Here is an 11,179-nt window from a genome sequence, read left to right on the forward strand (position 1 = left end):
GAAATGGCATGTCGCCCACAACCCGCAGTCATCCGGGCCTGTGGAGCGTTTAAACCACACTATCAAAGAAAGGTTGCGTAAAGATGCAGAGGACTCACCCAAGAGGTGGGTAGAGGTCCTACCACTAGTGCTCACGGGGATCCGGGCCAGACAGTCAAAGAGCACGGGTTACTCCCCGTACGAGCTCATGACCGGTAGAGCCATGCGAACCCCCACCCATCTATCAGCCTCGGTACTCACGGAAGGTCAGCTTAGGGAAGCGAACTGGGACAGCTTTGTCAGGAACCTGTTACAACACCTTAAACAGATTCAATGGCAGGCTGCAAACAACATGGGAAAACAGCATCGGAGCAACCGAATACTGCTAGAACCCCGCAAACACTACGAATGGGAGGTAGGGGACCAGGTCATGGTCTGGAACTATGCTCGAGTAGAAGTTTTTGAGGCACTGTACATGGGACCGTACCACATTGTCGACAAGGCAAGCCCTTTGGCCTATGCCGTGAAAATGCCCCGCCGAACAAAGTGATTCCACGTAAACCAGTGCAAGCTTTTCAACCCCAGGTTAGCAGCTAAGCGCAAGGGACAGCCAGAAAAGGTGATCCGTGTTAAAGGCAGGGATCCTCAGCCAGCAGCCCCCAGCTGCAGGGAACATGGCAGACCCACAGACTGCACCTAGAGGGGCGGTGGACTGTGTTACTGGAGGGGCTATCCCCCCAATCATTTGGGACTCTGACGCACCCCGAGTAGTCAGAGCCTTGAGAAGGACTCTCCGCACGCCACGGACTAAGACACCAGTGCCCCAGTTTAAGTTGTTCAGCCCTGGGAGAGGGAGCAGCCACAAAGGGGTACCAAGGATCAGGGACCAGCCTGCGAGCAGGGACCCCCCAGCCAGTAGCCTCAGGCGACGAGGGACTATCTACCAGAAAGTTTGAGATCCTAAAGTACACATGGAAGAAACTATGAACTTTAATCAAATTTGGGATTTTACAAAGCAGATTGAACCTGTGTGGGCAGGGCTAAAAAACGAAAGGAACTATCCTTCAAGGAAACCAGTTTTGAGTATTGAAACTCTCTGGGTATTGAAGCTAAAACAAATTGTCTGGGAGAATTGTGTACACTCGAAAAACCCTTCACCACAGGCGACATTAACATAGCAACAAATAACCCAGAGATAGCTAACCACCAACCTGAATCTGGAAAGCCATTTCAGCATATGCATAACAAAAAGGCCCATCCAGTCCGCATGGAAGAAGAAACGAACACAGACAGACATTGCAAATACCAAGCTAATATTTTCATCAAGAAACAGATTTAGAAGATTGGCACACCCGAAACAGGTTAACATTTTAATGAGCCCACCAAAATATGACAAAGAATTACTGGGTCCACCAAAATTAAACATAGAATTCGGGCTGATTTGATGCGAAGATTAGAACAGCTCAAAACGTATAACTGGGCCCTGCTTTAACAAAGGGTATGCTTATGCTAGTGTTACACTTGCTATACATCAGATCAAGAAGGGAGAGAGACCACCGAGGCAGTTGTAACTAACTTCTCCAGCCTCGACGTCCTAAAATCGGAAAAGGAAGGAAGAACATCACTATCGCGGCAGCAACCGACCACAGCCAACGTGGTACCACCAAAAACACCGCGATCGATCAACTTCGAAATAAAACTACACAAGAAATAAACCAAAGAATTGAAAGTTTCCACTTTACATCTAAGTCCTGACTACCAACAGATGAAAACATTACCTTAAGAGACTTTGAACCTATTTCTAACGAATGAAAGTGGGTACTTACCCCATACATCCAAAACATGCCCAACCGCATCAGCGGACACCACCCAACTGAAGATTGCGCAGCAAGAAGTCCTCTATGACGTTTGGGGTACGGCAAGCAGAACCTACAGAATTCAGCGAACCCTGAAATCGCAAACCACCGCCAACTAACAGTGAAGGATTGGTAAGCATAGTCTCTGTTTGCCCTGGAGTTTAATCTAGTCAATGTTAGGTATTGGGAGGTGGGAGGTGTTTTATTCACTGTAACCCCTTTGAATGTGTGATGATTCGAACTGCTCAGAAGGTTAGAGGTGAACCTGACCCCTGAGACTACCCCTTACAAAATGGTGACCGTGGCAGGACTCTCGTATAAGGGGTGTGATGCAGAGAGTGCTGGTTTGGGAAAAAGAATCAAGATGGAAGAGTATAAGAAAGTGAATATCACTAAAGAGTGGGTGCTTGGTCTATTGCGCGCTGAGCGTCCGGGAGACGCTGCAGCCCAGTGGACAGCAAGCAAGGACCATAAAGAATCAGTAGAAAAGGCAATTTGGTTGGTCTGTCCACAGCAACAGATCCAACTCCTAAACAAAACCGTTGAGTCACTACAGGCAGAATTATTGGAATGCGCAGAGACATCACAGGAACGGGCTATGATAGAAGAAAGGTTATGGGGAGAACTCCTTAAGCTAAAACAGGGAAAGGCCCAACTAATGGAAAGGTTTAAGAACAGTCAGGACTATTTTCAGTTTCAGGTTACCGAGGCTAAAAATAATTAAAAGTTAGCGTGGGAGAAAAGCACTCGCTTCACCCTTCAAATAAAAGAGCTGGAGGAGAAATTAAGAGACGTACAGGCAGCGTATAAAGTAGCTAGCACTAACGGGTCAGAGTCAGGAGACCATGGTTCCTGCCAGCAACAGATCAAAAGTTTAACCCTTGCTCTGTCCAAGGCAAAAGGCATGGTATGCCTAATAAACCCAGGTACGGCCCAGGTAAACCTGGAAGAGAAGGAGGAAACTGTTCAACCATCACCTGTGGCACCGGTGACTACACGGGTTCAGCAGCAGGAGGTGTGAATGAGTTGTGGGGCAGACAGGGATAGTGAACCACCACCACCTGTGGCGCCGAGTTTCAGCTCGGCTTGGCAACAGGGAGGAGAGGTAGGCGAGCCAGAACAGGAAGGGCCAGAACCAGGGCCAATGTGCCCAATCTGGCAACAAAAGTTTGGCCCGCCCATTGGTGCTGGGGGTCTGGGGCCCCTGGAAAGTCAGTTTGTGGTTCCCCACACTCCCCAACAGCTTAGGGCTATGATAAGTCACCTGGGAAAGCTCACTCCAAAGGGAGACCCCTTGGTTCACTTTATGGAAGTAGAACAGGCAGGGGATATTAATGGGTGCGAAGATGCCGAGATAGCAAAGATGATCCTCCTCTCACTGGACGGAAAGTTATACCAGTCCCTCTCTGCCGAGAGCAAAAGAGGATAGAGAGCATGTGCTGCCATCCAGGAAGACATTCTAGAAGCCATGGGCTGTAATGATGGGAATCCCTTCTCCAGAGTAGAGAAAACAGTGCAGCTCACAAGGGAAACCCCACAGGCTTTCGCAGACGTACTGTGGCCTGTGTACCAGAGTGCCTGTTCAGGGGACCTCAACCGAAATCACTTAAGCCAGGACGAGAGAGCCCACTGGCTCCGTAGCCTGGTGGCAAACAGTTTACCACGAATAAGATCAAAGGCTGAGGCCTGGTTTGACCCGAGAGATCCCCAGGCCACCGAACAGGGAGTGGTCAGGCAACTGACCCTAGCCTATCGGAATGGCAGGGGGACGGAAGAGCACCCACCCAAGGGAAGGGTCCATGAAATCAGACCTAGTAAAGATAAGAGGAAATGGCGCCATGAGGGACACAGCCCCTCCGATACAAAACGTACCTGCTTTGGGTGCGGAAAGAGTGGGCACTGGAGAAAGGATTGTAGAAACCCATGGAAGAGTAGCGCAGGGAAGAGTTTTCCAGCCCCTGCCCAAAAGACCGAGACCGAGAAGCCAGTCCCTCCCCACTTGTTTGATATCTTCCTAACTGCGCTCCGTACAATGCGAGATGGCCCTGGGAGGGTAGCCACCGCCACCGGTACCAAAACCCCATCTGCCCCATCCCAGCCAAGACTGTGACTAGGACAGGCGTCCACCTGTGTTCCCTCAAGTATGATGCCTGGCGGAGATCGACCGTTCAGATGGAAGTGGAAAAGGTGAAAGGGATTTACCTGCTGGATACCGGTTCCTCAAGCACCCTCATCTATGCAGCTAACCCCGCCGCCTCACCTCTCTCTAGCGGGGTCCCCTACAGCTTTGTGGGTTTCACAGGCGCTGAGCATGTTTGCTCATTCTCCGTTCCACTCTCCATTCATTTAGGAACACTCCACATCCAGTGGACTTGTGTCCTGATGAAGTGGGAACAGGAAGGGAGAGGGATCCTGGGGGCTGACTTCATTCTAGGCCACGGGATCCTAGTGGATTTAAGAAACCACTGTCTTTGGGGGTCAGTATGTACGGGACAGGAGAGTGAGGTGATGGTTATCCCAGAAAAATGTGGAAAAGGGACAGTGTGCACCATGAAACCAAAGGAGGGTTACAACCTTGAATCACTGGTCAGTAACACTCCAATAGAGTACCAAGAGTATGTGAGGGCAAACCTTGCAGCTTTTGCCACTCACAAACACGACTGTGGGAGGATAAAAGGAGTCGAGGTTAGCATAGATGGGGACCTCATGACCCAACCACAGAAACAGTACAACTTCCCCCAGGAGGCGGAGGCAGAAATGGAAACAGCCTTGGGTTCTTTAGTGAAGCAGGAGGTATTGAGACCAATAGCTACCCATGTGAACTCTCCGTTGTGGCCGGTTAAGAAATCGGGACAACTCCTGGAGAGCCACGGTGGACCATCGAGTACTTAACACATCCCCGCCTGTGCACCCACCGTGGCTACCGTCGACGACCTCATTGGAAGTATTCCAGCCTCCGCGACCACCTTCACGGTGCTGGATATTTCCAACGGGTTCTGGTCCATATCTTTAAGAAGGGAAGATCAGTACAAGTTTGCTTTTACTTTTAAAGGACAGCAATACACTTGGAACATCTCCCTCAGGGCTTCCACAACAGCCCCAGTATTTTTCACCAATGTATAGCCAACTGTTTAAAGAGCTTCAGCAGACCCCAGCAGGTTGCACAGTATGTGGATGACCTGCTCCTGTTCACCGATGAGGGGGAGGAGCATGGCCCACTGCTGGCTGAACTGCTGGAGCTGCTGAAAGAAGAGGGATTTAAAGTGAACCCCAAGACGGCACAGATCAGCCAGAAGGAAGTAAAATTCCTGGGACTGGCTGTGCGCGCTGGGGACAGAGCCATTGACAAAGCTAGAAGGGAAGCAGTGCAGTAGTCACCAGCCCCCAACCCAGTAACAGGAGTAAGATCTTTTCTAGGGCTAACCGGGGACTGCAGAGATTTCATTGAGGATTATACAGCCACCGCAGCCCCTCTGCTCCGACTTCTACACAAGGGAGTGGAGTGGGAATGGGACAAAGGCTGTGAGGCAGCATTTATCCAAATCAAGAAAGACCTGCAGACCGCGTCAGCTCTAGGGCCTATCGATGGGGTAAAGAGTTTTTCCTGGAGGTAGCAGCCAGTGGGGACAGTCTGAGTGCAGTACTGCTCCAAGAGCAGCACGGCCAGCTGAGACCAGTGGTCTACTCCTCCAGGATACTCACGGACGTGGAGAAGGGATACTCCGACTGTGAACGGCACCTTCTAGCCACTCACTGGGCTGTGAAAAGATCACTGATCTTCCCAGGGGGGGTCCCCTATCACACTCCTTACCCACCATACACCCACCCAAATGCTCCTGGACGGTAGAATTAAGGACGGGACAGTGAGCAGTGCCCGCATTGCTCGCTGGACCCTGCTCCTCTCTCAAATAGACCTGAGGGTAAAGAGCCAAGAATCGCGGCCAACATGATCTATCCAGGGACAGCCCACCGGTGTTCCGTAGAAGGGCTATGGGAGATTATATAGGCTTTCGGTCTGGGCCACACCCCACACGCCGAGAGATCTACGTGGATGGTTCAAGCACGGTATCTGCAGGTGAACGACTCACAGGCTGCAGAGTTTATCACCCAGAGGCAGGCATTGCCCTGGCGATTAAACTACCCAGTACTATGAACGCCCAGCACGCTGAACTGACTGCTGTGGTGTACGTAGTCACACACCCCGAAGAATTCCCTACCCCATAAATGATTTGCTCCGACAGAGTGTTCACATGCAATTCGTGCAAGGAGTACCTGGCTATATGGTCCCATTGCGGATATACATCTGCAGATGGGAGACCCCTGGCAATTAAGCCCTTACAGGAAAAGATCATGACAGTCGTGGGGGAGGAAGGGAAGATCAATATACATAAAGTGAAGCCACATTCCAACACTGAACCCCGTAGCGAGGGAAATCAGCAGGCTGACATGTTGGCCAAGCAAGGTGCTCGCACGGGTAAGCCTTGGGACCCGGATAACCCAGGCCCCATCGCAGCAGTCAGAGGCAGGATTGGGATGGCAGGGAGGGCAAGGGTAGCATTGCCCCCGGACCTGAAAACGGTTCAGACTCAAGAACCCGTCCTCAAAACTGTCCTGAACACGCTAGCAAAAAGTGAAAGGGTAGACGGCCAGTATGGTACCACAGTGATTGCCATTAAAGAAGGCATGCTGTTCAGGTGGGAGCAATGTGTAGTGCCGCAACAACACCAGAGAGAATTCCTCCAGCTGGCCCATGAGGGTCCAGGAGCAGGACCTGAGACCATTTGGCAATGAATGAATGGTGGTCGGGACTCAGGGAAGACATCTATGAGTTCTGCGCCAGCTGTTTGGTGTGTGCTGCCAACAACCCTGACCCTCAGAAAAAAAAGGTGTCTATGGGACATATCAGGAGGATAGAGGGACCCTGGCAGTCGATCCAGATCGAGTACATTGGGCCCCTACCCACCGCTCAGGGAGGCTACAAGTACTGCCTAGTATTGTTGGATGTATTCACCAAATGGGTGGAAGCCTTTCCATGCCGAACAGCCACTGCCCTGGGAACAGCTAGGATCCTGGTCAGGGAAGTGTTCTCCCAATGGAGACTACCACAGTATGTGAAGTCCAACCAGGGAAGCCACTTCACCGGGCAGGTGATGCAGGAGACCCTTAAGCTGCTCAGCATCAAAGGGAAATGGCATGTCGCCCACAACCCGCAGTCATCTGGGCCTGTGGAGCGTTTAAACCGCACTATCATAGAAAGGCTGCATAAAGAGACAGGGAACTCACCCAAGAGGTGGGTAGAGGTCCTACCACTGCTCCTCATGGGGATCCGGGCCAGCCAGTCAAAGAGCACGGGTTACTCCCCCACACGAGCTCACGACCGGCAGAGCCATGCAAACCCCCACCCATGTGTTAGCCCCTGTACTCACGGAAGATCAGCTTAGGGAAGCGAACTGGGACAGCTTTTTCAGGAATCTGTTTGAACACCTTAAACAGATTCACTGGCAGGCTGCTAACAACATGGGAAAACAACATCGGAGCAACCGACTGCTGTTAGAACCCCGCAAACACCACGAATGGGAGATAGGGGACCAGGTCATCGTAAGGAACTGCTCGAGATGGGGTTTTTGAAGCACTGTACATGGGACCGTACCACATTGTCGACAAGGCAAGCCCCATGGTCTATGCCGTGAAAATGTCCCGCCGTACAAAGTGGTTCCACATAAACCAGTGCAAACTTTTCAACCCCGGAACAGCAGCTAAATGTAAGGGACAACCAAAAACAGTAAACCGTACTAAAGGCAGGGATCCCCAGCCAGCAGCCCCCGACTGTGGAAGTCCTACAGGGGACGTGGCAGACCCACAGACTGCACCTAGAGGGGCGGTGGACTGTGTTACTGGAGGAGCAGTCCCCCCAATCATTTGGGACTCGGACGCCCCCCCAGTAGCCGGAGCCCGAAGAAGGACTCTCTGCACGTCACGGCCAAAGACGCTGTGGTCACCAGTGCCTCAGCCCAGGGAGAGGGACCAGCCGCAAAAGGGTACCTAAAATCAGGGACCAGCCTGCGAGCAGGGACACCCAGCCTGTAGCCTCGGGCGACGAGGGACCCCAGAAGAGAGTGGTGGACCAGCCACCAATTGGGAGTCCGCAGCCCGCAGCCTTCGACCAGGCAGAATCCCCAGAAGACAAAATGAACCGTGCAGCCACCCTCAAAGAAGCGGTGTGCTGTAGCACTGGAGGGAACGTTCCCCCAATAGTGTGGGACTCAGACCCTCCTCCGGTCCGGACACTCCGGGTCCTGCAGTACAGGCTGACTTACTACCGGCCCCACTGGAAACCCAGAGGCAAGAGGAGAAAGGAGAAGGACAGGAATTAACCTGGGCACCCGGAGACGGGTGGCAGATGTACATATATAGTACGATATAAATTTAAGTATGTTTAGTAAGGATCTAGTGTAGTGTAGGATTATCTGTGTAATGATAGTGATATATGTACTAGTTAGTGGGGTAAGAGAAAGAATCTACGGGCCCAAGTTTCGGCCTCAGTTGCTCCTGATTTTTTGGAGCAACTGGTGTAGAACGGGAGTATCTTAGAAATTCAAATTCTCGGCATTTAGTTTGCTCCAGTTCTAGTCAGTTAGAACAGTTTCACTTTGGAACAGAATTTTTTTTCAAAAGGGGGCGTGTCCAGCCACTTACGCTTGTTTTCAAAGTTTCGGCAGTGAAAACTTACTCCAAACTAACTTAGAATGGAGTAAGTGAAGATTTTTGTACGCTCGAAAAAACCTTGTCTACACTTTAGAAAATCAGGCGTAGGTTACAAATCAGCCATAGGGAATGGGGGGGGGGGTGGTTTAAAGGGAAGTTTACAAACATTAAACACTTCAGTTTTACAAATAAAGAGCCATCATCAATAATAAATGATAAAAACATCAATAAATCAACCAATAAATCAATCAAAAAAAATTAATAAGAAATAATTATTTTTTTTTAAATCAATAAATAAAACATTTTCTACTTACCGACTAGAGCACCGGGAGTCCTCCAACAGCGTGCTGAGATGTCCCCCCCCCCCCCAACCCCCAGTGTGTCTCTGTCAGTGTCTCTATCTCTCTGTATGTTTGTCTGTGTGTGCCTCTCACTCTCTGTCTGTCAGTGTCTCTGTTTCTGACAGTGAGGGGAGGGGGAGGAGGGGGGTAGAGGGGGGGGCAGGGGGAGGGGAGGGAGGGAGAGATGGGGGAGAAGGGGGAGGGAAGGGGGAGGGAAGGGGGAGAAGGGGTGAGGAGAAGGGGAAGGGGGGAGGAGAAGGGGAAGGGGGGAGGAGAAGGGGATGGGGGGAGGAGAAGGAGAAGGGGGGGAAAGGACAAGGGGGAAAGGAGAAGGGAGGGAAAGGAGAAGGGAGGGGGAAAGGAGAAGGGGGAAAGGAGAAGGGGGAGTGAGGCTGAACGGGCCGGGCCCGACCGGGCCCAAGACTTCTGGGGCCCCAGCACCAGATTTACAGGTAGGTGGCGTTGGGTCGGGTCGGGTCTGGGGTCCGCGGTCGGGAGCGTGGGTCGGGTCGGGCGGGGGGTCCGGAGGGAGGTCGGTTCGGTTCGAGTCGGGAGTGGGGGGCAGGGAGGGAGGGAGAGGGAGGTCAGGTCGGGTGGCGGGGGGGGGAGCGCGGATCGGGTCCAGTCCGGGGGGTTGAGTCCGGTCCGTTCCGGGGGTGGGGGGCGAAGCGGGAGTCAAGTCGGGTCGAGAGGAAGCAGGAGCTGCGCTTGGGAGGCAGCCTTATGCACGCAGCCCCAGTGAGGCCATTCGGTCAGGGCTAGGGGCTGCGTGCTTCGGGCCCCTCCCACACAGTTTTGGGTGCCTGGAGCTACTGCACATGTGCACCCACTTTAGCGCGCATGTGCAGAGGTCCCGGCACTGTTTTCAGCGCAGGGACCTGGCTCCGCCCCCTACAGCTTGTGCTGTGCTGCGCCCAGCTGCAGAGGACCAGCAGGGAGCCGGAGAATCTGTAAGTTTTTTTTATGCCGCGAAAAATGGGCGTCCAGGTCCGTGCTGCGCCGTTCTAGGAGCGGCCCGAAACTTGGGCCCTACCTGTGCAGCTATTTAAAAGAGGCACAGGCTGGGTAACACCCGGGAGTAGGAAGAATCTACAGGTATCGCTATTAAAGGAAGCACTGGTAAGATAAGATTAAAATGGCTGTGAGACAAAAGTTAAACGCAGGCATCAGTTCCATAAGGAATTGAATAAGATAGCCAGTCGATTAAAGACTGTATTTGTGTCAGAGAAGAAATGAGCCCAAATTAGAACTCGGTCATCTTTGTCAAGCCAGAGAGCTTTTCTCAGGGCTAAACAATCTGTTTTATGTGCAACTACAGGAATGAGAACAACATGAGAAGGGTCCTGTTCCTGCTCGCCCTGATAAGGATAAGCAGTGGCGGCCAAGGAGTCGGGGAAGAATACCTCATTTATGGGAGAAAGAGCACTGATCATGACTGCAGGAGGTGGCACACCAGGTGTAGAAGAGCTCGCCGTTTACACCCACGAGGGAAGGTGGCCAGGGTGGCTGGGATCTAATTCCACTTGCTACTCCAGCCAGGAAGGGTTTACCTATGGGGAGGCATCCATTCCATGCCCCAGGATACAGGTCATTGCTGCACGGGTCAGTGAAAACGGGTATGTTTGACTTGTAATGGAAAGATTCTCTTCGGTAGATGGTGGTGGCTCAGAAAGCTGAGCAAGGATGCGGGGAACCAGGAATCTGACTAGGAAAGACTCGGTAATGACACGTACCGTACCATCATGGGGACACAGGGAGGAGTGAAGGTGTGTTGGAACAAGTGGTGGGAGTCTGAACAGGGAATTTACGTTTGCATGTGGGAGTCAGAGGAGATCTGTCCCGCAGGCATATCAATCGCCTTCGCAAGGCAATAGCAAGATGAGGGGGAAGGGATGGGGTGGTATTCTAGCCTACACGGGTGCGCGGTCTCACATTTCCCACTCCCAATTAACACCACAGAACTAAGAGCACACATTAAGAAACCCCTGCCCACGACCCCGCCAGTACGCACAATAATAGAAAGGTGTCCTACCACCAACAAGGGACCTGGGAATGGATTAGTATTGGTACCGACCGAAAAGGTGTTATACCAGAGGGTACACTATGCAGTAGCTTCAGTTATTTTAAACCTTACCGAGGTACACCAACCTGCATGGTGCCCGAAGGAAACAGAGCAGCTATACCAGGCCCTACTTAGAGAAATGTTCAAGAAATGTTACGAGTTAGACTTTGGGAACGTAGATGAAGCAGATTTATATACCCTACACGCTAGGGACACCATGGGCACAGGGAGCCCTA

The sequence above is a fragment of the Pristiophorus japonicus genome, chromosome 1, assembly GCF_044704955.1.
Source record: "Pristiophorus japonicus isolate sPriJap1 chromosome 1, sPriJap1.hap1, whole genome shotgun sequence".
In the NCBI taxonomy this organism is placed as follows: Eukaryota; Metazoa; Chordata; class Chondrichthyes; family Pristiophoridae; genus Pristiophorus; species Pristiophorus japonicus.